The sequence below is a fragment of the Scyliorhinus canicula genome, chromosome 1 (genome assembly GCF_902713615.1).
Source record: "Scyliorhinus canicula chromosome 1, sScyCan1.1, whole genome shotgun sequence".
NCBI lineage: Eukaryota > Metazoa > Chordata > Chondrichthyes > Carcharhiniformes > Scyliorhinidae > Scyliorhinus > Scyliorhinus canicula.
In genome coordinates, this window is record NC_052146.1 from 101,669,139 (window position 1) to 101,694,886 (window position 25,748).

Below are 25,748 nucleotides of genomic sequence, written 5' to 3' on the forward strand. Positions count from 1 at the left end.
TCTGCTGAAAAGCCTCTTAAGTAGCTTTGTGTCTAAATGTTCTTCAGACCACTCTTGGGAAGTACATTGGAATGTTTAAGTGGTCAAATAGATATGTTGCTGTTGCCGCTGATGTTACACCTTGTCTATTCTATGGCTCATGGGTTAATACCAATAGAAGTATTAACTAAAATGCAGCAGAAATGAGAGGAAAGAACATTGATTCTGAAAATTTTGATTGCCACAAATGCTGTGCTCATTGTGCTGTAGAGGCTTTAATTAGGACATTATTTTAAAAGAAACATTTTTGCTTCAATCACATATGAAAGCTGGGACAGCCTTTAAGGATTTGTAGCCTATAGGCAGAGATCTGCAAAATTGGTCCACCCTGCAGTGAAGCTTAATAAAGTAAAAGTTGTGAAAATTGAAAAAAATACAGCACCCGAGGCAGTCAATGTGTTGATGCACAGTTGGAGCAGCATAGCACAGATTTGTCTAGGCAGCCACCTAGGAGTTTGCAACGGTTAGGTACGTCACAATAGTGAAGATTCCTTGACACCTGTGCCTGAAATAGAAATCATTTCCTTCTCCAGCCCTAACACTTTAACTTGAGCAGACCATTGATTGCACATCATAAGTCTCCTGGCTTTGGGTTAAGAAACGTAAAGTTACATGGCCTTCAGAGAGGAGCTTGATCAATACCTGAGATTTCTGACCAAATTTGCCTAAGGTGTTGTTATTTTGGACACTGGGTTCATCATATCCCCACATACGTACTTACTGCTCACTGCAGTCACTGGGCCCTTTACAATTTGTAAGGTAACCCTGAATACAACCACCTATTATCAGATTTCTGTGCTGTAGATTTAAAAAAGGAAGCCTTACATTTATAAAGCACCTTTCATAACTACCAGACAGCGTAAACGCTTCACATTCAATAAGTACTTTTGAATATAGGGCGCAATGCCTTGAACACCCTAACTAATGATGCTGATGTTTTGCACCAGGCTCTCCACTGCAATCGCTACCCTAGCAGTGTTGGCCTCGGTGCCATGCATTGCCGGTGACATCTTCAGTGCCTGTACTTCTAGGGGAGTTAGTGTTTACTCACCTGTGCTGCCCGATGTAGATCGTTGACCTTTTTATGGCACTGGACGCCAGTCCCCCTGTCACGCTCCCAGAGTTCACAGCCGCCACCATCTGATCCCAGGCAGTACTGGTGGCCCTATAGTTGACCCTCGGGGATCCTCGGGGAACAGGACAACCCTCCTGGCCTAGGAGCCTGGCCAGGTCCGCATCGCCGAATCGTGGGGTCAGTCTTCTCGGAACCATGGTTGTAAGCTGTCTCGGGTTTTCTGTGCAAGTGCAGCTTAAGTGCTGCTCGACCTTGTTAGCGGGAGGGGGCTGGCGAGCGCTGTCCCGGTGAATCGGCTGGTGAGCCTTCATTTGCAGTGAGAAGCCAGTGAGGCCTTCTTTTGCATTAACTAGAATGACTAACATGAGAAAGAAAAGTAGGAACGGGTCTGCTTGCTGTAGATACACATCCCACATCAGCTGAGCAACATCTCACTGGGCCAAGTGCCGGGAAGCTTGGGGTTCCAGCTCGCCACCACATTTAGAAATCTTTCCGGAGAATTGCACCCGTAGTCACCTTGTAACATAGGAAAAGCACATCCATTTTGCACAGATCAAGTTCTCATAAATAGCAATGTGGAAATGGTTGTTTTTGTGATGTTGTTGGAGGGATAAATAATGGCCAGGATAACTCCCCTTTTCTTATTTGAAAGAGTGTGACGGGATTATTTAAGGTCACCACCTGAGAAGGCAGGTGAAGCCTCAGTTTAACATCACATCCAGAAGTCAGCACCTCTTACACTGGAGAACTCCCTTGGCACCGCACTGGAGGGTCAACCTAGATGCTTTGTGCTCAGATTGAAGTCTGGGGCTTGAACCCAGAATCTTCTGACTCAGCGAGCAAATTGAGCCACAGCGAACACATTTTGTGTCACTGATCCTTCTGCTAGTTTCCCCTGGGTAGTTAAAATTATCTTTTGGAACTTAGGATAGGGGAGCTCTTAGGTCTGAGTGCTTTCAGAGGGCTCCCTGTGTGAACAAAATTACACAACTATTGCTGCAATGCCTGTTGGTGCTGTTACAAAGGACAGTTGCTTCTGAAGCTCAAGAGCTCCCCAGCTCTTTCTGTGTTAAAACTGCAGCTGTGTTGAATGTAAAATAACATACAATGAACAGCACTGAAACAGGCCATTCAGCTCAATGGGTCAATGCTGCATACTGCTGAGTGTGCCAAAGCAAAATGCATGAGACAGCAGGTAGAAAACAATGAACAAGGTTTATTAATAATAGTCAAACTCTCCAATCCCGAGGGGTCTTCCTCCCTGACCTGCACCCGTGAGGGCTCCCCTTGTTAAGTGGTAGCGCTGCCTTGTTACCGGGAAAATTCATGTTCTGTGGAGGTCACAGGGAATTGTATCGTCCTAATTAGAACATATAACACTACAGCGCAGTACGGGCAGTTCGGCCCTCGATGTTGTGCGGACCTGTGAAACCATCTGAAGCCTATCTGACCTACACTATTCCATGTTCATCCATATGTCTATCCAGTGACCACTTAAATGCCCTTAAAGTTGGCGAGTCTACTACTGTTGCAGGCAGGGCGTTCCACACCCCTACTACTCTCTGAGTAAAGAAACTGCCTCTGACATCTGCCCTATATCTACCACCCCTCAATTTAAAGCTATGTCCCCTCATGTTGGTCATCACCATCCGAGGAAAAATACTCTCACTGTCCACCCTATCTGACCCTCTGACTATCTTATATGTCTCTATTAAGTCACCTCTCAGCCTTCTCCTCTCTAACGAAAAACAACCTCAATTCCCTGAGCCTTTCCTCGTAAGACCTTCCCTCATACCAGGCAATATCCTAGTAAATCTCCTCTGAACCCTTTCCAAAGCTTCCACATCCTTCCTATAATGTGGTGACCAGAACTGCACGCAGTACTCCAGGTGCGGCCGCACCAGAGTTATGTACAGCTGCAGCATGACCTTGTGGTTCCGAAACTCAATCCCCCTGCTTATAAAGGCTAGCACACCATATGCCTTCTTAACAGCCCTATTAACCTGGGTGGCAACTTTCAGAGATTTATGTACCTGGATGCCGAGATCTCTCTGTTCATCTACACTACCAAGAATCTTGCCATTAGCCCAGTACTCTGCATTCCTGTTACTCCTTCCAAAGTGAACCACCTCACACTTTTCCGCATTAAACTCCATCTGCCACCTCTCAGCCCAGCTCTGCAGCTTATCTATGTCCCTCTATATCCTATAACATCCTTCAGCACTATCCACAATTCCACCGACCTTCGTGTCATCTGCAAATTTACTCACCCATCCTTCTACACCCTCTTCGAGGTCATTATAAAAATGACAAACAGTAGTGGCCCCCAAAACAGATCCTTGCGGTACACCACTAGTAACTGAACTCCAGGATGAACATTTGCCATCAACCACCACCCTCTGTCTTCTTTCAGCTAGCCAATTACTGATCCAAACCGCTAAATCACCTTCAATTCCATACTTCCTTATTTTCTGAAATAGCCTACCGTGGGGAACCTTATCAAACGCCTTACTGAAATCCATATACACCACATCAACAGCTTTACCCTGATCCACCTGTTTGGTCACCTTCTCAAAAAACTCAATAAGGTTTGTGAGGCATGACCTACCCTTCACAAAACCGTGTTGACTATCGCTAATCAACTTGTTCTTTCAAGATGATTATAAACCCTATCTTTTATAACCTTTTCCAACATGTTTACCCACAACCGAAGTAAGGCTCACAGGTCTATAATTACCAGGGTTGTCTCTACTCCCCTTCTTGAACAAGGGGACAACATTTGCTATCCTCCAGTCTTCTGGCACTATTCCTGTCGACAAAGACTACATAAGATCAAGGACAAAGGCTCTGCAATCTCCTCCCTGGCTTCCCAGAGAATCCTAGGATAAATCCCATCTGGCCCAGGGGACTTATCTATTTTGACATTTTCCAAATTGCTAACACTTCCTCCTTTTGAACCTCAATTCCATCTAGCCTGGTCGACTGAACCTGAGTGTTCTCCTCGACAACATTGTCTTTCTCCAGTGTAAACACTGACGAAAAATCTCCATTTAACGCTTCCCCTATCTCCTCTGATTCCACACACAACTTTCCCATACTATCCTTGATTGGCCCTAATCTTACCCTAGTCATTCTTTGTTCCTGATATACCTATAGAAAGCCTTAGGGGTTTCCTTGATCCTATCCGCCAACGACTTTTCGTGTCCTCATCCTCGCTCTTCTTAACTCTCCCTTAGGTCCTTCCTGGCTAATTTTGTAACTCTCAAGTACCCTAACTGAGCCTTCATGTCTCATCCTAACATAAGCCTTCTTCTTCCTCTTGACAAGTGCTTCAACTTCCTTAGTAAACCACGGTTCCCTTGCTCGACAACTTCCTCCCCTGCCTGACAGGTACATACTATCAAGGACACGCAGTAGCTGTTCCTTGAAAAAGCTCCACATTTCAATTGTACCCATACCCCTGCAGTTTTCTTTCCCCATCCTATACATCCTAAATCTTGCCGAATAGCATCATAATTGCCTTTACCCCCAGCTATAATTCTTGCCTTGCGGTATATACCGATCCCTGCCCATTGCTAAGTAAACATAACCGAGTTGTGATCACTATCACCAAAGTGCTCACCTACATCTAATCTAACACCTGGCCGGGTTCATTACCCAGTACCAAATCCAATGCGGCCTCGCCTCTTGTTGGCCTGTCTACATACTGTGTCAGAAAACCCTCCTGCCACACTGCACAAAAACTGACCCATCTATAGCACTCGAACTATATTATTTCCAGTCAATATTGGAAAGTTAAAGTCCCCCATAACAACTACCCTGTCACTCTCGCTCCTGTCGAGAATCATCTTTGCAATCCTTTCCTCTACATCTCTGGAACTATTCGGAGGTCTATAGACAACTCCCAACAGGGTGACCTCTCCTCTACTGTTCCTAACCTCGGCCCTACTACCTCAGTAGACGAGTCCTCAAGCGTCCTTTCTACCGCCGTAATACTTTCCTTGATTAACAATGCCACACCCCCCCCCCCCTCTTTTACCATCTTCTCTGTTCTTACAGAAACATCTAAATCCTGGAACCTGCAACAACCATTCCTGTCCCTGCTCTACCCATGTCTCCGAAATCGCCAACAACATCGAGATCCCAGGTTACCAACCCATGCTTCAAGCTCACCCACCTATTCCGGATGCTCCTGGCGTTGAAGTAGACACACTTCAAACCAGCGTCCTGCTTGCCGGTGCCCTCTTTTCGAACTTTTAACCCTATCCCTGACCTCACTACTCTCAACATCCTGTACACTGGGACTACAATTTAGGTTCCCATCCTCCTGCTGAATTAGTTTAAAACCCCCCCCGAAGAGCACTAGCAAATCTCCCCCCCAGGATATTGGTACCCCTCTGGTTCAGGTGAAGACCATCCAGTTTGTAGAGGTCCCACCTACCCCAGAATGAGCCCCAATTATCCAGGAAACCAAAACCCTCCCTCCTGCACCATCCCTGTAGCCACGTGTTCAACTCCTCTCTCTCCTTATTTCTCACTTCGCTAGCACGTGGCACGGGTAACAACCCAGAGATAACAACTCTGTTTGTTCTAGCTCTCAGCTTCCACCCTAGCTCCCTGAATTTCTGTCTCAAATCCACCATCTCTCTTCCTACCTATGTCGTTGGTACCTATGTGGACCACGACTTGGGCTGCTCCCCCTTCCCCTTAGGATCCCAAAAACACGATCAGAGACATCACGAACCCTGGCACCTGGGAGGCAACACACCAACCGTAAGTCTCTTTCGTTCCCACAGAACCTCCTGCCTGTTCCTCTAACTATGGAATCCCCAATGACAAGTCCTCTGTTCCTCTTCTCCCTTCCCTTCTGAGAAACAGGGACAGACTCTGTGCCAGAGACCTGTGCCCTATTGCTTACCCCTGGTAAGTCGTCCCCCGCAACAGCATCCAAAACGGTATACTTGTTATAGAGGGGAATGACCACAGGGGATCCCTGCACTGCCTGCCGGTTCCCTCTCCCTCCCCTGACGGTAACCCATCTACCTTCTTCTTTTACCTGAGGTGTGACTACCTCCCTATAACTCCTCTCAATAACCTCCTCTGCCTCCCGAATGATCCGAAGTTCTTCCAGCTCCAGCTCCAGGTTCCTAACGCGGCTCTCGAGGAGCTGGAGTTGGGTGCACCTCCCGCAGATGTAGTCAGAAGGGACACTAGAGGTGACCCTTTCCTCCCACATTCTGCAGGAGGAACATTCAACTGCCCTAGCCTCCATTCCCACTGAACTAACTTCCCAACCACTGAAAAATAAAAATAAAAAACTTGTTAGTTCAGCAATCCAACGGACAGAAATTTTTTTGGTTAGAGGAGGAGGATGGGTGGGAGACACGTGTCTCGGGTAAAGCTGTCACTCGAGAACGGCCCCTTCACAAACCACCTTCAACTTACCGCTGACCGCACTGCACGTATGCAAATCTCCCCAGAACAGCCAATCAGAAGCTCTGCTCTGCTGCCCTCTGCTGGATGCTTGCCTTCCGTCGAACTCCTCGGGTCACTGATGCAGGTGCACCTTCAACTTACACTGACCGCACTGCATGTATGCAAATCTCCCCAGAACAGCCAATCAGAAGCTCTGCTCTGCTGCCCTCTGCTGGATGCTTTGACTTCCGTCAAACTCCTCAGGTCACTGATGCAGGTGCACCTTCAAGTTACGCTGACCGCACTGCACGTATGCAAATCTCCCCAGAACAGCCAATCAGAAGCTCTGCTCTGCTGCCCTCTGCTGGCCTCCTTGACCTCTATGGGTGTTATAACACTCCTCACCACTGACCCCACCGCCCCCAAGTCCAGGTGACGTCTATGTCGGTGGGCTGACACCAATTGTCCCTCGGCTTCTTAACCCAGGGATGACTTTTGGGCGTCGTCCATGTGCATCTGAGGCGTATACCTTTTTTTAAAAATGTATTTTATTCCAAACATATTCAAAATAAAAATAGGTTAGAGAACATTCTCCACATCTCAGGAATTACAGTGTGTACAAGTTTTTTCTCCTTTTCACCCCTTCCCTCCCCATCCCACTGAAGTGTTGGCTAGTGTGGACTTGAGAGATGAACAGACACTTCCAAAATTGATGAAGGTTCAACTCAATTTTATTAACTACTTCTAACTAACTAACACACAATGACTGTGGGTCTAAATGATGCTAACTTAAACTAGAGACCTAAGCCTTGTCCGAACCAGTTGATTCTCTCAGCACGTGTTGGGAGTCCGTGCTGGGCTGAATAAGTTCCTGTTACACTGAGAGGCAGCACCCAGAATGAGCGGGAACCGTGGTGCCCTCTGCCTTTATAGTGTGTGTATTCTAACTGGTGATTGGCTGCGCTGTTTGTACATGTTGATTGGTCCCTGTGTGTGTCCATAAGTGTGTGTCTGCACTATGATATACTGGTGTATATTATGCCCCTTTTATTAAAAAAAATGTTGATATAGGCATGTGATAATAAATAGTGTGGGTGTGTGGAGAATGTACCTAGCTACGTGTGAGGTGCAAAGGCATATGTACAAAGCTATATACAGGGAACAAGACTATTTACAGAGGAAGGTGCCTGGTGCAGATGACTACCATGAACTGGAAAAAAACAACGAATCCATTTAAAAAATCACTGGATAACGAAAGCAACAATAAAGGATATAGGGGAAAAAAGAAATTTCAGAGAGTCCACATGTGTACAGAGTTCATAAGTTCAGTCTCTGAGGTGGGCGACGAACTCTGGTTGACCGCCTCAAGGGTAGGGCAATGGCTGGCGCCTCAGGAGCCGGGAGGGCTGCAGTACTGTCAGGGGCAGGCAGAGTGACCGGAAATGCCACACAGTCCACGGCAGGATCAGTCGAAGAGCTGGTCGGAGGATCCCGTGACGACCCAGGAACCAGGTGAAGAGCACGCCTGTTGCGGCGCCGAATGAATCCATCCGGTAAGTGGACTGGGAAGGAGCGGGGGGGCCACCTGCCTTAGAACGACAGCAGGCGCAGACCAGCCACCAACCGGGAGGTGGATGCGAACCTTGTCGCACGGATGGATGTCGGGAAGGTCAGCAGCCCGTGAGTCGTAGCAAGCTTTCTGCTGCAGTTGAGACATGTGCATGCGGTGGAGCACGGGGGGATAATCGAGGTTAGGAGCAAGAATTGATGGCACCGTCATTCTGAGGGTGCGGTTCATTAGCAGCTGAGCAGGCGACAGGCCGGTGGAGAGCGGGGTGGAGCGATAGGCTAGCAGAGCCACATGCAAATCTGAGCCGGTGTCGGCAGCCTTGCTGAGGAGCTGCTTAACGATGTGGACCCCCTTTTCCACCTTCCCATTGGATTGGGGATATAGGGGACTGGACGTAACGTGTTGGAAGTTGTAGTGTCGGGCAAAGCCGGCCCATTCCTGGCTCGCGAAACAGGGGCCATTGTCTGACATGACCGTCAGCGGAAGGCCATGTCGGGCAAATATCTCCTTACAAGCCCTGATCACAGCCGAGGATGTGAGGTCGTGCAGCCTGATGACCTCCGGGTAACTGGAGAAGTAGTTGATGATGATGATGTCGTCCCTGCCCAATGCATGGAACAAGTCGATGCCCACTTTGGTCCAAGGCGATGTGACGAGCTCATGGGGCATCAGGGTCTCCCGTGGTTGGGCGGGCTGAAAACGCTGGCAGGTAGAGCAGTTGAGCACCACATTGGCGATGTCATCAGTGATGACTGGGCGGCAGACGGCTTCTCTGGCCCTGTGGCGGCACTTCTCGATTCCTAAATGGCCCTCATGGAGTTGCTCCAACACTGGCTGCCGCATGCTTTGTGGGACGACGATGTGATCCAATTTCAGGAGCACCCCGTTGACAACCGGCAGGTCATCGCGGACGTTGAAAAATTGTGGGCATTGGCTCTTGAGCCACCAGTCTGACATCAGGCGCATCACCTGCTGCAGAAGTGGATCAGCCCGCTGTCCTCGCGGCGAATTTGCATCAGTCATGCGTCCGTAACTGGCAAATGGGAGGCTGCAAACTGAACGTGAGCAGCTATTTGGCAAATGAAGTCGTCATGATCACACGGAGTTGTGATCGACCTTGAGAGGGCATTGCAACGGCAAGGTCCTTGCCAGGGGTATAGATCAGTTGAAAGTCGTACCTGCGCAGCTTGAGTAGGATACGCTGGAGGCGAAGCGTCATATCATTCAAGTCCTTTTTGATAATATTTACAAGGGGGCGGTGGTCGGTTTCAACCGTGAACTGCGGAAGTCCATAGACGTGGAACTTCACGACTCCAGTGAGAAGGCCGAGACACTCTTTCTCAATTTACGCGTAGCGCTGCTCTGTGGGAGTCATCGCCCGGGATGCATACGCAACGGGGGCCCATGACGAGGCCTCGGTTTCGTTGCAGGAGAATGGCACCAATCCCCGACTGACTGGCATCAGTAGAGGTTTTGGTCTCTTTGGCCGGGTCAAAAAAAGCCAACACTGGGGCTGTGGAAAGCTTGGCCCTTCAGCTCCTGCCATTCACGCGCGTGAGCAGGGAGCCATCGGAAATCTGTGGTTTTGCGAATCAGGTCACTGAGGGCTGTGGTGTGTGAGGCGAGATTCGGGATGAACTTCCTGAGGAAATTCACCATACCCAGGAACCGGAGGACCGCTTTCTTGTCCTCGGGCGTCTTCATGGACGTGATTGCTGCAATCTTGTCCTCGTCCGGACGCACCACCTGGTGGGAGATGTGATCCCCCCAGAAACTTGATACTCGACTGGCCGAAGGAGCATTTGGAACCACAACTCAACGGGGTCTCACTTCCTTGTCTGATGCTGACCTCCAACCCGGCGACTGTCCTTTCTTTGGGCCAGCAGACTACGTTCAGGGCCCTCAGCTATGCTGCAGTGAAGGGCCGCAGGTCCAGCGGTCCCCTTGCAGTCTTCTCCTGCTCCAGAAAGTTATGGCGGCATTCTCCTCGTTGGGGGGAAACAGAAAACGCAGTGTTAGACTATCTGATGTATGAAGCCCAGGGAATGGTTAGCTGTTGGCATCAGTGGCCAGGGCACCCGGCCATGGCGGCCGGTATGGGTGCCGACATTTGGTGCAGGGTGGGGGTAGGGTTACGGGTGTGTTGGATGTGGGACAGAGGTTGATGTCAGAGGCATGGTGCTGCCTACTCACACTGGTCGTCCTGAGGAGGTTGTGCAGTTTTTTCCTGCGCTGCTGGCTGGTCCAGACGGTGTTGTCCATGGCGCTGACCGCCTCCCCACTGGCAGCCTCCTCCCCGACCCAGGATACAGGGTTGCCAGCCTCTCCTCCATGGCATCTAGCAGGGTCCTCGAGCTTGGCATCCGTGAAATGGGGTGCCACTCTCCTCGCTGCCATCTTCTTGGCTGGGGTAATGTGCTGGGGGAGTGAAGTGTGCATATGGGGTTGCAGCTAGCCAGTCTCCTGGGTGTCAATTGTGAAACTGGCAAATCCTGCCAGTTGGTCATTGGAATCGGTCATATTCCACATGGTGCCGATGCTAGCCCCTCAATGGTCATTGCATCAGTCCAGGTGTGGCGCCGGTTTTGCTGTCAGAGAAGTCCACGAATCTTGCCCTGGCGTCAACACTTCTCAGCATGGGTGGTATGGTGGTGTAGTTTTTAGCACTGCTGCCTCACTGCGCCGAGGACCTGGGTTTGATCCCGGCCCCAGGTCACAGTCTGAACATTCTCCCCGTGTCTGCGTGGGTTTCACCCCCACAACACAAAGATGTACAGGCTGGGTGGATTGGCCACACTAAATTGTCCCTCAAATGAAAAAGATGAATTGGATCCTTTAAATGTATTTTTAAAAACACTTAGCAGCTCGCCACGGCACAGCGTGGCTGGTGAAAGCCGGGAGACTCCTCGTGGGACACTGCAAAGGGGAATCCCCCACAATGGGTGGGATCAGATTTTGGCAAAATCTGCATATTGGAGCGAGGCAGTAAGCCGGAGAGTGCCGGAGGAACTCTCATGTTGGGTTCGGGCTGGGGGAAGGTCAGGAAATTTTTTTCTGGGCCTTGATGTTCGCTACAATGGAAATTCTGGTTAGTGGAACACCCCATTGCAAAACAACGGGGCTACCTGTGGCCTCGGCCGCGTGTTTCCAAAGCGAGACGCGTTGAATAGCCATGTGTTTCTCGGGACTGTGAGTGCCGGGAAACACGTGGCTAAATGCACTCACTCGGGAACCTTGGGCTGGATTCTCCGCCCCCGCAGCGCCATATTTCTTCCTGGCCCGCCGGCGGAATTCTCCGTTTCACCGGCCGGTCAATGGGGTTTCCCATTGTGGGGCAGCCCCACGCCGTTGGGAAACCCCCAGGCACTGGCAAAACAGAGAATCACTCCGGCGGAGAATCCAGCCCACTGTTCCCTTTGGTTAGATCACGTCCAATCTCAGGAACAGAAAATGAAGCCACGTAAATTTCCAATTCCTTCCCAAAACCTCTCCGCCTCTTCATCTCTCTTTGTTCCTTTAAGACGCTCCTTAAAACCAATTTCATTGATCAGGCTTCTGACAATCTGCTGAAAAGCCTCTTAAGTAGCTTTGTGTCTAAATGTTCTTCAGACCACTCTTGGGAAGTACATTGGAATGTTTAAGTGGTCAAATAGATATGTTGCTGTTGCCGCTGATGTTACACCTTGTCTATTCTATGGCTCATGGGTTAATACCAATAGAAGTAGCAACTACAATGCAGCAGAAATGAGAGGAAAGAACATTGAATCTGAAAATTTTGATTGCCACAAATGCTGTGCTCATTATGCTGTAGAGGCTTTAATTAGGACATCATTATTTTAAAAGAAACATTTTTGCTTCAATCACATATGAAAGCTGGGACAGCCTTTAAGGATTTGTAGCCTATAGGCAGAGATCTGCAAAATTGGTCCACCCTGCAGTGAAGCTTAATAAAGTAAACGTTGTGAAAATTGAAAAAAATACAGCACCCCGAGGCAGTCAATGTGTTGATGCACAGTTGGAGCAGCATAGCACAGATTTGTCTAGGCAGCCACCTAGGAGTTTGCAACGGTTAGGTACGTCACAATAGTGAAGATTCCTTGACACCTGTGCCTGAAATAGAAATCATTTCCTTCTCCAGCCCTAACACATTTAACTTGAGCAGACCATTGATTGCACATCATATAAGTCTCCTGGCTTTGGGTTAAGAAACGTAAAGTTACATGGCCTTCAGAGAGGAGCTTGATCAATACCTGAGATTTCTGACCAAATTTGCCTAAGGTGTTGTTATTTTGGACACTGGGTTCATCATATCCCCACATACGTACTTACTGCTCACTGCAGTCACTGGGCCCTTTACAATTTGTAAGGTAACCCTGAATACAACCACCTATTATCAGATTTCTGTGCTGTAGATTTAAAAAAGGAAGCCTTACATTTATAAAGCACCTTTCATAACTACCAGACAGCGTAAACGCTTCACATTCAAAAGTACTTATTGAATATAGGGCGCAATGCCTTGAACACCCTAACTAATGATGCTGATGTTTTGCACCAGGCTCTCCACTGCAATCGCTACCCTAGCAGTGTTGGCCTCGGTGCCATGCATTGCCGGTGACATCTTCAGTGCCTGTACTTCTAGGGGAGTTAGTGTTTACTCACCTGTGCTGCCCGATGTAGATCGTTGACCTTTTTATGGCACTGGACGCCAGTCCCCCTGGTCACGCTCCCAGAGTTCACAGCCGCCACCATCTGATCCCAGGCAGTACTGGTGGCCCTATAGTTGACCCTCGGGGATCCTCGGGGGAACAGGACAACCCTCCTGGCCTAGGAGCCTGGCCAGGTCCGCATCGCCGAATCGTGGGGTCAGTCTTCTCGGAACCATGGTTGTAAGCTGTCTCGGGTTTTCTGTGCAAGTGCAGCTTAAGTGCTGCTCGACCTTGTTAGCGGGAGGGGGCTGGCGAGCGCTGTCCCGGTGAATCGGCTGGTGAGCCTTCATTTGCAGTGAGAAGCCAGTGAGGCCTTCTTTTGCATTAACTAGAATGACTAACATGAGAAAGAAAAGTAGGAACGGGTCTGCTTGCTGTAGATACACATCCCACATCAGCTGAGCAACATCTCACTGGGCCAAGTGCCGGGAAGCTTGGGGCAGTTCCAGCTCGCCACCACATTTAGAAATCTTTCCGGAGAATTGCACCCGTAGTCACCTTGTAACATAGGAAAAGCACATCCATTTTGCACAGATCAAGTTCTCATAAATAGCAATGTGGAAATGGTTGTTTTTGTGATGTTGTTGGAGGGATAAATAATGGCCAGGATAACTCCCCTTTTCTTATTTGAAAGAGTGTGACGGGATTATTTTTTATAAATTTTTTTTATTGAGTTTTCATATTTTATATATGACAAATTACAAGTTATTAGAGAGAGAGAAAAAAAAAAGGAAAAAAAGGAAAACACAAAAATTTAACATGAATATTTACAGGTAAGCATCTTCATAACAATAATTGTGGCCGCCCCCTTTAGCCAGCATACATATTTTACATTCCCCAATATGGCCGAGGCACATGTTTATAGGCATTTATTTATAGTTTGGTTTTGGGCCTTGGCTTGCCATCAAACCCCCATACCGAGCCCGTATCCCCCCCCCCACCCCCCCCCCCCCCCCCCGGCTACCTTCCCCCGATTCCCGTCCATTTTCCCCTGGTTCTTGGCCACCCGACTATTCTTCCTCATGTACATTGGCCACAAACAGGTCCCGGAACAGTTGCATGAATTGCTCCCACGTTCTGTGGAAGCCGTCGTCCGACCCTCGGATGGCGAATTTGATTTTCTCCATTTGGAGAGATTCCGAGAGGTCGGACAGCCAGTCTGCAGCTCTGGGTGGTGCTGCCTGACGGGATTATTTAAGGTCACCACCTGAGAAGGCAGGTGAAGCCTCAGTTTAACATCACATCCAGAAGTCAGCACCTCTTGCAGTGGAGCACTCCCTTGGCACCGCACTGGAGGGTCAACCTAGATGCTTTGTGCTCAGGTTGAAGTCTGGGGCTTGAACCCAGAATCTTCTGACTCAGCGAGCAAATTGAGCCACAGCGAACACATTTTGTGTCACTGATCCTTCTGCTAGTTTCCCCTGGGTAGTTAAAATTATCTTTTGGAACTTAGGATAGGGGAGCTCTTAGGTCTGAGTACTTTCAGAGGGCTCCCTGTGTGAACAAAATTACACAATTATTGCTGCAATGCCTGTTGGTGCTGTTACAAAGGACAGTTGCTTCTGAAGCTCAAGAGCTCCCCAGCTCTTTCTGTGTTAAAACTGCAGCTGTGTTGAATGTAAAATAACATACAATGAACAGCACTGAAACAGGCCATTCAGCTCAATGGGTCAATGCTGCATACTGCTGAGTCTGCCAAAGCAAAACGCATGAGACAGCAGGTAGAAAACAATGAACAAGGTTTATTAATAATAGTCAAACTCTCCAATCCCGAGGGGTCTTCCTCCCTGACCTGCACCCGTGAGGGCTCCCCTTGTTGAGGGGTAGCGCTGCCCTGTTACCGGGAAAATTCATGTTCTGTGGAGGTCACAAGGAATTGGATCGTCCTAATTCCTTGACCTCTATGGGTGTTATAACACTCCTCACCGCTGACCCCACCGCCCCCAAGTCCAGGGTGACGTCTATGTCGGTGGGCTGACACCAATTGTCCCTCGGCTTCTTAACCCAGGGATGACTTTTGGGCGTCGTCCATGTGCATCTTGAGGCGTATACCTTTTTTAAAAAATGTATTTTATTCCAAACATATTCAAAATAAAAATAGGTTAGAGAACATTCTCCACATCTCAGGAATTACAGTGTGTACAAGTTTTTTCTCCTTTTCACCCCTTCCCTCCCCATCCCACTGAAGTGTTGGCTAGTGTGGACTTGAGAGATGAACAGACACTTCCAAAATTGATGAAGGTTCAACTCAATTTTATTAACTACTTCTAACTAACTAACACACAATGACTGTGGGTCTAAATGATGCTAACTTAAACTAGAGACCTAAGCCTTGTCCGAACCAGTTGATTCTCTCAGCACGTGTTGGGAGTCCGTGCTGGGCTGAATAAGTTCCTGTTACACTGAGAGGCAGCACCCAGAATGAGCGGGAACCGTGGTGCCCTCTGCCTTTATAGTGTGTGTATTCTAACTGGTGATTGGCTGCGGTGTTTGTACATGTTGATTGGTCCCTGTGTGTGTCCATAAGTGTGTGTCTGCACTATGATATACTGGTGTATATTATGCCCCTTTTATTAAAAAAAATGTTGATATAGGCATGTGATAATAAATAGTGTGGGTTTGTGGAGAATGTACCTAGCTACGTGTGAGGTGTGAAGACATATGTACAAAGCTATATACAGGGAACAAGACTATTTACAGAGGAAGGTGCCTGGTGCAGATGACTACCATGAACTGGAAAAACCAACGAATCCATTTAAAAATCACTGGATAACGAATGCAACAATAAAGGATATAGGGGAAAAAAGAAATTTCAGAGAGTCCACATGTGTACAGAGTTCATAAGTTCAGTCTCTGAGGTGGGCGACGAACTCTGGTTGACCGCCTCAAGGGTGGGGCAATGGCTGGCGCCTCAGGAGCCGGGAGGGCTGCAGTACTGTCAGGGACAGGCAGAGTGACTGGAAGCGCCACACAGTCCACGGCAGGATCAGTCGAAGAGCTGGTCGGAGGATCCCGTGACGACCCAGGAACCAGGTGAAGAGCACGCCTGTTGCTTTGCCGAATGGATCCATCCGGTAAGTGGACTGGGAAGGAGCGGGGGGGCCACCTGCCTTAGAACGACAGCAGGCGCAGACCAGCCACCAACCGGGAGGTGGATGCGAACCTTGTCGCACGGATGGATGTCGGGAAGGTCAGCAGCCCGTGAGTCGTAGCAAGCTTTCTGCTGCAGTTGAGACATGTGCATGCGGTGGAGCACGGGGGGATAATCGAGGTTAGGAGCAAGAATTGATGGCACCGTCATTCTGAGGGTGCGGTTCATTAGCAGCTGAGCAGGCGACAGGCCGGTGGAGAGCGGGGTGGAGCGATAGGCCAGCAGAGCAAGATGGAAATCTGAGCCGGTGTCGGCAGCCTTGCTGAGGAGCTGCTTAACGATGTGGACCCCCTTTTCCACCTTCCCATTGGATTGGGGATATAGGGGACTGGACGTAACGTGCTCGAAGTTGTAGTGTCGGGCAAAGCCAGCCCATTCCTGGCTCGCGAAACAGGGGCCATTGTCTGACATGACCGTCAGCAGAATGCCATGTCGGGCAAATGTCTCCTTACAAGCCCTGATCACAGCCGAGGATGTGAGATCGTGCAGCCTGATGACCTCCGGGTAACTGGAGAAGTAGTTGATGATGATGATGTCATCCCTGCCCAATGCATGGAACAAGTCGATGCCCACTTTGGTCCAAGGCGATGTGACGAGCTCATGGGGCATCAGGGTCTCCCGTGGTTGGGCGGGCTGAAAACGCTGGCAGGTAGAGCAGTTGAGCACCACATTGGCGATGTCATCATTGATGCCTGGGCGGCAGACGGCTTCTCTGGCCCTGTGGCGGCACTTCTCGATTCCTAAATGGCCCTCATGGAGCTGCTCCAACACTAGCTGTCGCATGCTTTGTGGGACGACGATGTGATCCAATTTCAGGAGCACCCCGTTGACAACCGCCAGGTCATCGCGGACGTTGGAAAATTGTGGGCATTGGCTCTTGAGCCACCAGTCTGACATCAGGCGCATCACCTGCTGCAGAAGTGGATCAGCCGCTGTCTCGCGGCGAATTTGCATCAGTCATGCGTCCGTAACTGGCAAATGGGAAGCTGCAAACTGAACGTGAGCAGCTATTTGGTAAATGAAGCCGTCATGATTACACGGAGTTGTGATCGACCTTGAGAGGGCATTGGCAACGGCAAGGTCCTTGCCAGGGGTATAGATCAGTTGAAAGTCGTACCTGCGCAGCTTGAGTAGGATACGCTGGAGGCGAAGCGTCATATCATTCAAGTCCTTTTTGATAATATTTACAAGGGGGCGGTGGTCGGTTTCAACCGTGAACTGCGGAAGTCCATAGACGTGGAACTTCACGACTCCAGTGAGAAGGCCGAGACACTCTTTCTCAATTTACGCGTAGCGCTGCTCTGTGGGAGTCATCGCCCGCGATGCATACGCAACGGGGGCCCATGACGAGGCCTCGTCTCGTTGCAGGAGAATGGCACCAATCCCCGACTGACTGGCATCAGTAGAGGTTTTGGTCTCTTTGGCCGGGTCAAAAAAAGCCAACACTGGGGCTGTGGAAAGCTTGGCCTTCAGCTCCTGCCATTCACGCGCGTGAGCAGGGAGCCATCGGAAATCTGTGGTTTTGCGAATCAGGTCACTGAGGGCTGTGGTGTGTGAGGCGAGATTCGGGATGAACTTCCTGAGGAAATTCACCATACCCAGGAACCGGAGGACCGCTTTCTTGTCCTCGGGCGTCTTCATGGACGTGATTGCTGCAATCTTGTCCTCGTCCGGACGCACCACCTGGTGGGAGATGTGATCCCCCCAGAAACTTGATACTCGACTGGCCGAAGGAGCATTTGGAACCACAACTCAACGGGGTCTCACTTCCTTGTCTGATGCTGACCTCCAACCCGGCGACTGTCCTTTCTTTGGGCCAGCAGACTACGTTCAGGGCCCTCAGCTATGCTGCAGTGAAGGGCCGCAGGTCCAGCGGTCCCCTTGCAGTCTTCTCCTGCTCCAGAAAGTTATGGCGGCATTCTCCTCGTTGGGGGGAAACAGAAAACGCAGTGTTAGACTATCTGATGTATGAAGCCCAGGCAATGGTTAGCTGTTGGCATCAGTGGCCAGGGCACCCGGCCATGGCGGCCGGTATGGGTGCCGACATTTGGTGCAGGGTGGGGGTAGGGTTACGGGTGTGTTGGATGTGGGACAGAGGTTGATGTCAGAGGCATGGTGCTGCCTACTCACACTGGTCGCCCTGAGGAGGTTGTGCAGTTTTTTCCTGCGCTGCTGGCTGGTCCAGACGGTGTTGTCCATGGCGCTGACCGCCTCCCCACTGGCAGCCTCCTCCCTGGCCCAGGATACAGGGTTGCCAGCCTCTCCTCCATGGCATCTAGCAGGGTCTCGAACTTGGCGTCCGTGAAATGGGGTGCCACTCTCTTCGCTGCCATCTTCTTGGCTGGGGTAATGTGCTGGGGGAGTGAAGTGTGCATATGGGGTTGCAGCTAGCCAGTCTCCTGGGTGTCAATTGTGAAACTGGCAAATCCTGCCAGTTGGTCATTGGAATCGGTCATATTCCACATGGTGCTGATGCTAGCCCCTCAATGGTCATTGCATCAGTCCAGGTGTGGCGCCGGTTTTGCTGTCAGAGAAGTCCACGAATCTTGCCCTGGCGTCAACACTTCTCAGCATGGGTGGTATGGTGGTGTAGTTTTTAGCACTGCTGCCTCACTGCGCCGAGGACCTGGGTTTGATCCCGGCCCCAGGTCACAGTCTGAACATTCTCCCCGTGTCTGCGTGGGTTTCACCCCCACAACACAAAGATGTACAGGCTGGGTGGATTGGCCACACTAAATTGTCCCTCAAATGAAAAAGATGAATTGGGTCCTTTAAATGTATTTTTAAAAACACTTAGCAGCTCGCCACGGCACAGCGTGGCTGGTGAAAGCCGGGAGACTCCTCGTGGGATACTGCAAGGGGAATCCCCCACAATGGGTGGGATCAGATTTTGGCAAAATCGGCATATTGGAGCGAGGCAGTAAGCCGGAGAGTGCCGGAGGAACTCTCATGTTGGGTTCGGGCTGGGGGAAGGTCGGGAAATTTTTTTCTGGGCCTTGATGTTCGCTACAATGGAAATTCTGGTTAGTGGAACACCCCATTGCAAAAAAACGGGGCTACCTGTGGCCTCGGCCGCGTGTTTCCAAAGCGAGACGCGTTGAATAGCCATGTGTTTCTCGGGACTGTGAGTGCCGGGAAACACGTGGCTAAATGCACTCACTCGGGAACCTTGGGCTGGATTCTCCGCCCCGCAGCGCCATATTTCTTCCTGGCCCGCCGGCGGAATTCTCCGTTTCACCGGCCGGTCAATGGGGTTTCCCATTGTGGGGCAGCCCCACGCCGTTGGGAAACCCCCAGGCACTGGCAAAACAGAGAATCACTCCGGCGGAGAATCCAGCCCACTGTTCCCTTTGGTTAGATCACGTCCAATCTCAGGAACAGAAAATGAAGCCACGTAAATTTGCAATTCCTTCCCAAAACCTCTCTGCCTCTTCATCTCTCTTTCTTCCTTTAAGACGCTTCTTAAAACCAATCTCATTGATCAGGCTTCTGGCAATCTGCTGAAAAGCCTCTTAAGTAGCTTTGTGTCTAAATGTTCTTCAGACCACTCTTGGGAAGTACATTGGAATGTTTAAGTGGTCAAATAGATATGTTGCTGTTGCCGCTGATGTTACACCTTGTCTATTCTATGGCTCATGGGTTAATACCAATAGAAGTAGCAACTACAATGCAGCAGAAATGAGAGGAAAGAACATTGATTCTGAAAATTTTGATTGCCACAAATGCTGTGCTCAATATGCTGTAGAGGCTTTAATTAGGACATCATTATTTTAAAAGAAAATTTTTGCTTCAATCACATATGAAAGCTGGGACAGCCTGTTAGGATTTGTAGCCTATAGGCAGAGATCTGCAAAATTGGTCCACCCTGCAGTGGAGCTTAATAAAGTAAAAGTTGTGAAAATTGAAAAAAATACAGCACTCCGAGGCAATCAATGTGTTGATGCACAGTTGGAGCAGCATAACACAGATTTGTCTAGGCAGCCACCTAGGAGTTTGCAACGGTCAGGTATGTCACAATAGTGAAGATTCCTTGACACCTGTGCCTGAAATAGAAATCATTTCCTTCTCCAGCCCTAACACATTTAACTTGAGCAGACCATTGATTGCACATCATATAAGTCTCCTGGCTTTGGGTTAAGAAACGTAAAGTTACATGGCCTTCAGAGAGGAGCTTGATCAATACCTGAGATTTCTGACCAAATTTGCCTAAGGTGTTGTTATTTTGGACACTGGGTTCATCATATCCCCACATACGTACTTACTGCTCACTGCAGTCACTGGGCCCTTTACAATTTGTAAGGTAACCCTGAATACAACCACCTATTATCAGATTTCTGTGCTGTAGATTTAAAAAAGGAAGCCTTACATTTATAAGTAAGAAGTCTTACAACACCAGGTTAAAGTCCAACAGGTTTGTTTCAAACACGAGCTTTCGGAGCACGGCTCCTTCTTCAGGTGAATGGAAAGGCTTGTTCCAGAAATGTTTATATAGACACAGTCAGAGATGCCCCGGAATGCGAGCACCTGCAGGCAATCAAATCATCAAAGATGCAGAGAGAGACACATTAAAGAAGCCATCCCCTATGGACAAGCCCTCCGTATACACAGGATCTGCTCAGACAAGGAGGAGCGCAACAGACACCTACAGATGCTGAAAGATGCCCTCGTACGAACGGGATATGGCGCTCGACTCATTGATCGACAGTTCCACCGCGCCACAGCAAAAAACCGCACCGACCTCCTCAGAAGACAAACACGGGACACCACTGACAGAGTACCCTTCGTCGTCCAGTACTTTCCTGGGGCGGAGAAACTACGATATCTTCTTCGCAGCCTCCAACACATCATCAGCGAGGATGGACATCTTGCCAAGGTCATCCCCACACCCCCACTACTGGCCTTCAAACAACCGCGCAACCTCAAACAAACCATTGTTTGCAGCAAATTACCCAGCCTTCAGAACAGCAACCACAACACCACAAAACCCTGCCAGGGTAATCTCTGCAAGACATGCCAGATCATCGACATGGACACCACCATTACACGTGGAAACACCACCCACCAGGTACGCGGCGCATACTCGTGCGACTCGACCAATGTAGTCTACCTCATACGCTGCAGGAAAGGATGTCCCGAAGCGTGGTACATTGGCGAGACCATGCAGACACTGCGACAACGAATAAACGGGCATCGTGCGACTATCAACAGGCAGGACTGTTCCCTTCCAGTTGGGGAACACTTCAGCAGTCAAGGACATTCAGCCTCTGATCTCCGGGTCAGCATTCTACAAGGAGGCCTTCAGGAGACGCGACAACGCAAAATTGCTGAGCAAAAACTTATAGCTAAGTTCCGCACGCATGAATGCGGACTCAACCGGGATCTGGGATTCATGTCGCATTACATTCGGCCCCCACCAACAAGCCTGGACTTGCAGAGGCCTACCGACTGAACTGGCTTGGGACAATTCACACCTCTTTAACCTGGAGTTACCTCTCTCTCTGCATCTTTGATGATTTGATTGCCTGCAGGTGCTCGCATTCCGGGGCATCTCTGACTGTGTCTATATAAACATTTCTGGAACAAGCCTTTCCATTCACCTGAAGAAGGAGCCGTGCTCCGAAAGCTCGTGTTTGAAACAAACCTGTTGGACTTTAACCTGGTGTTGTAAGACTTCTTACTGTGCTCACCCCAGTCCAACGCCGGCATCTCCACATCATGGTTACATTTATAAAGCACCTTTCATAACTACCAGACAGCGTAAACGCTTCACATTCAATAAGTACTTTTGAATATAGGGCGCAATGCCTTGAACACCCTAACTAATGATGCTGATGTTTTGCACCAGGCTCTCCACTGCAATCGCTACCCTAGCAGTGTTGGCCTCGGTGCCATGCATTGCCGGTGACATCTTCAGTGCCTGTACTTCTAGGGGAGTTAGTGTTTACTCACCTGTGCTGCCCGATGTAGATCGTTGACCTTTTTATGGCACTGGACGCCAGTCCCCCTGGTCACGCTCCCAGAGTTCACAGCCGCCACCATCTGATCCCAGGCAGTACTGGTGGCCCTATAGTTGACCCTCGGGGATCCTCGGGGGAACAGGACAACCCTCCTGGCCTAGGAGCCTGGCCAGGTCCGCATCGCCGAATCGTGGGGTCAGTCTTCTCGGAACCATGGTTGTAAGCTGTCTCGGGTTTTCTGTGCAAGTGCAGCTTAAGTGCTGCTCGACCTTGTTAGCGGGAGGGGGCTGGCGAGCGCTGTCCCGGTGAATCGGCTGGTGAGCCTTCATTTGCAGTGAGAAGCCAGTGAGGCCTTCTTTTGCATTAACTAGAATGACTAACATGAGAAAGAAAAGTAGGAACGGGTCTGCTTGCTGTAGGTACACATCCAACATCAGCTGAGCAACATCTCACTGGGCCAAGTGCCGGGAAGCTTGGGGCAGTTCCAGCTCGCCACCACATTTAGAAATCTTTCCGGAGAATTGCACCCGTAGTCACCTTGTAACATAGGAAAAGCACATCCATTTTGCACAGATCAAGTTCTCATAAATAGCAATGTGGAAATGGTTGTTTTTGTGATGTTGTTGGAGGGATAAATAATGGCCAGGATAACTCCCCTTTTCTTATTTGAAAGAGTGTGACGGGATTATTTTTTTATAAATTTTTTTTATTGAGTTTTCATATTTTATATATGACAAATTACAAGTTATTAGAGAGAGAGAAAAAAAAAAGGAAAAAAAGGAAAACACAAAAATTTAACATGAATATTTACAGGTAAGCATCTTCATAACAATAATTGTGGCCGCCCCCTTTAGCCAGCATACATATTTTACATTCCCCAATATGGCCGAGGCACATGTTTATAGGCATTTATTTATAGTTTGGTTTTGGGCCTTGGCTTGCCATCAAACCCCCATACCGAGCCCGTATCCCCCCCCCCCCCCCCCCCCCCCCCTCCCCCCGGCTACCTTCCACCGATTCCCGTCCATTTTCCCCTGGTTCTTGGCCACCCGACTATTCTTCCTCATGTACATTGGCCACAAACAGGTCCCGGAACAGTTGCATGAATTGCTCCCACGTTCTGTGGAAGCCGTCGTCCGACCCTCGGATGGCGAATTTGATTTTCTCCATTTGGAGAGATTCCGAGAGGTCGGACAGCCAGTCTGCAGCTCTGGGTGGTGCTGCCTGACGGGATTATTTAAGGTCACCACCTGAGAAGGCAGGTGAAGCCTCAGTTTAACATCACATCCAGAAGTCAGCACCTCTTACAGTGGAGAACTCCCTTGGCACCGCACTGGAGGGTCAACCTAGATGCTTTGTGCTCAGGTTGAAGTCTGGGGCTTGAACCCAGAATCTTCTGACTCAGCGAGCAAATTGAGCCACAGCGAACACATTTTGTGTCACTGATCCTTCTGCTAGTTTCCCCTGGGTAGTTAAAATTATCTTTTGGAACTTAGGATAGGGGAGCTCTTAGGTCTGAGTACTTTCAGAGGGCTCCCTGTGTGAACAAAATTACACAATTATTGCTGCAATGCCTGTTGGTGCTGTTACAAAGGACAGTTGCTTCTGAAGCTCAAGAGCTCCCCAGCTCTTTCTGTGTTAAAACTGCAGCTGTGTTGAATGTAAAATAACATACAATGAACAGCACTGAAACAGGCCATTCAGCTCAATGGGTCAATGCTGCATACTGCTGAGTGTGCCAAAGCAAAACGCATGAGACAGCAGGTAGAAAACAATGAACAAGGTTTATTAATAATAGTCAAACTCTCCAATCCCGAGGGGTCTTCCTCCCTGACCTGCACCCGTGAGGGCTCCCCTTGTTAAGGGGTAGCGCTGCCCTGTTACCGGGAAAATTCATGTTCTGTGGAGGTCACAAGGAATTGGATCGTCCTAATTCCTTGACCTCTATGGGTGTTATAACACTCCTCACCGCTGACCCCACCGCCCCCAAGTCCAGGGTGACGTCTATGTCGGTGGGCTGACACCAATTGTCCCTCGGCTTCTTAACCCAGGGATGACTTTTGGGCGTCGTCCATGTGCATCTTGAGGCGTATACCTTTTTTTAAAAATGTATTTTATTCCAAACATATTCAAAATATAAATAGGTTAGAGAACATTCTCCACATCTCAGGAATTACAGTGTGTACAAGTTTTTTCTCCTTTTCACCCCTTCCCTCCCCATCCCACTGAAGTGTTGGCTAGTGTGGACTTGAGAGATGAACAGACACTTCCAAAATTGATGAAGGTTCAACTCAATTTTATTAACTACTTCTAACTAACTAACACACAATGACTGTGGGTCTAAATGATGCTAACTTAAACTAGAGACCTAAGCCTTGTCCGAACCAGTTGATTCTCTCAGCACGTGTTGGGAGTCTGTGCTGGGCTGAATAAGATCCTGTTACACTGAGAGGCAGCACCCAGAATGAGCGGGAACCGTGGTGCCCTCTGCCTTTATAGTGTGTGTATTCTAACTGGTGATTGGCTGCGGTGTTTGTACATGTTGATTGGTCCCTGTGTGTGTCCATAAGTGTGTGTCTGCACTATCATATACTGGTGTATATTATGCCCCTTTTATAAAAAAAAATGTTGACATAGGCATGTGATAATAAATAGTGTGGGTGTGTGGAGAATGTACCTAGCTACGTGTGAGGTGCAAAGGCATATGTACAAAGCTATATACAGGGAACAAGACTATTTACAGAGGAAGGTGCCTGGTGCAGATGACTACCATGAACTGGAAAAACCAACGAATCCATTTACAAATCACTGGATAACGAATGCAACAATAAAGGATATAGGGGAAAAAAGAAATTTCAGAGAGTCCACATGTGTACAGAGTTCATAAGTTCAGTCTCTGAGGTGGGCGACGAACTCTGGTTGACCGCCTCAAGGGTGGGGCAATGGCTGGCGCCTCAGGAGCCGGGAGGGCTGCAGTACTGTCAGGGACAGGCAGAGTGACTGGAAGCGCCACACAGTCCATGGCGGGATCAGTCGAAGAGCTGGTCGGAGGTTCCCGTGACGACTCAGGAACAAGGCGAAGAGCACGCCTGTTGCGGCGCCGAATGAATCCATCCGGTAAGCGGACTGGGAAGGAGCGGGGGGAGCCACCTGCCTTAGAACGACAGCAGGCGCAGACCAGCCACCAACCGGGAGGTGGATGCGAACCTTGTCGCACGGATGGATGTCGGGAAGGTCAGCAGCCCGTGAGTCGTAGCAAGCTTTCTGCTGCAGTTGAGACATGTGCATGCGGTGGAGCACGGGGGGATAATCGAGGTTAGGAGCAAGAATTGATGGCACCGTCATTCTGAGGGTGCGGTTCATTAGCAGCTGAGCAGGCGACAGGCCGGTGGAGAGCGGGGTGGAGCGATAGGCCAGCAGAGCCACATGCAAATCTGAGCCGGTGTCGGCAGCCTTGCTGAGGAGCCGTTTGGCGATGTGGACCCCCTTTTCCACCTTCCCATTAGATTAGGGGTATAGGGGACTGGACGCAACGTGCTCGAAGTTGTAGTGTCGGGCGAAGCCAGCCCATTCCTGGCTCGCGAAACAGGGGCCATTGTCTGACATGACCGTCAGCGGAAGGCCATGTCGGGCAAATATCTCCTTACAAGCCCTGATCACAGCCGAGGATGTGAGGTCGTGCAGCCTGATGACCTCCGGGTAACTGGAGAAGTAGTTGATGATGATGATGTCGTCCCTGCCCAATGCATGGAACAAGTCGATGCCCACTTTGGTCCAAGGCGATGTGACGAGCTCATGGGGCGTCAGGGTCTCCCGTGGTTGGGCGGGCTGAAAA

At 49.6% G+C, this 25,748-nt stretch overlaps 1 protein-coding gene across 2 annotated transcripts in view; it reads left to right on the forward strand.

Annotated features, from left to right (window-relative positions):
• The window catches only part of themis2 (thymocyte selection associated family member 2), a 257,043-nt gene that overhangs the window by 105,597 nt on the left and 125,698 nt on the right, over window positions 1-25,748 (forward strand). The window lies entirely within an intron of this gene.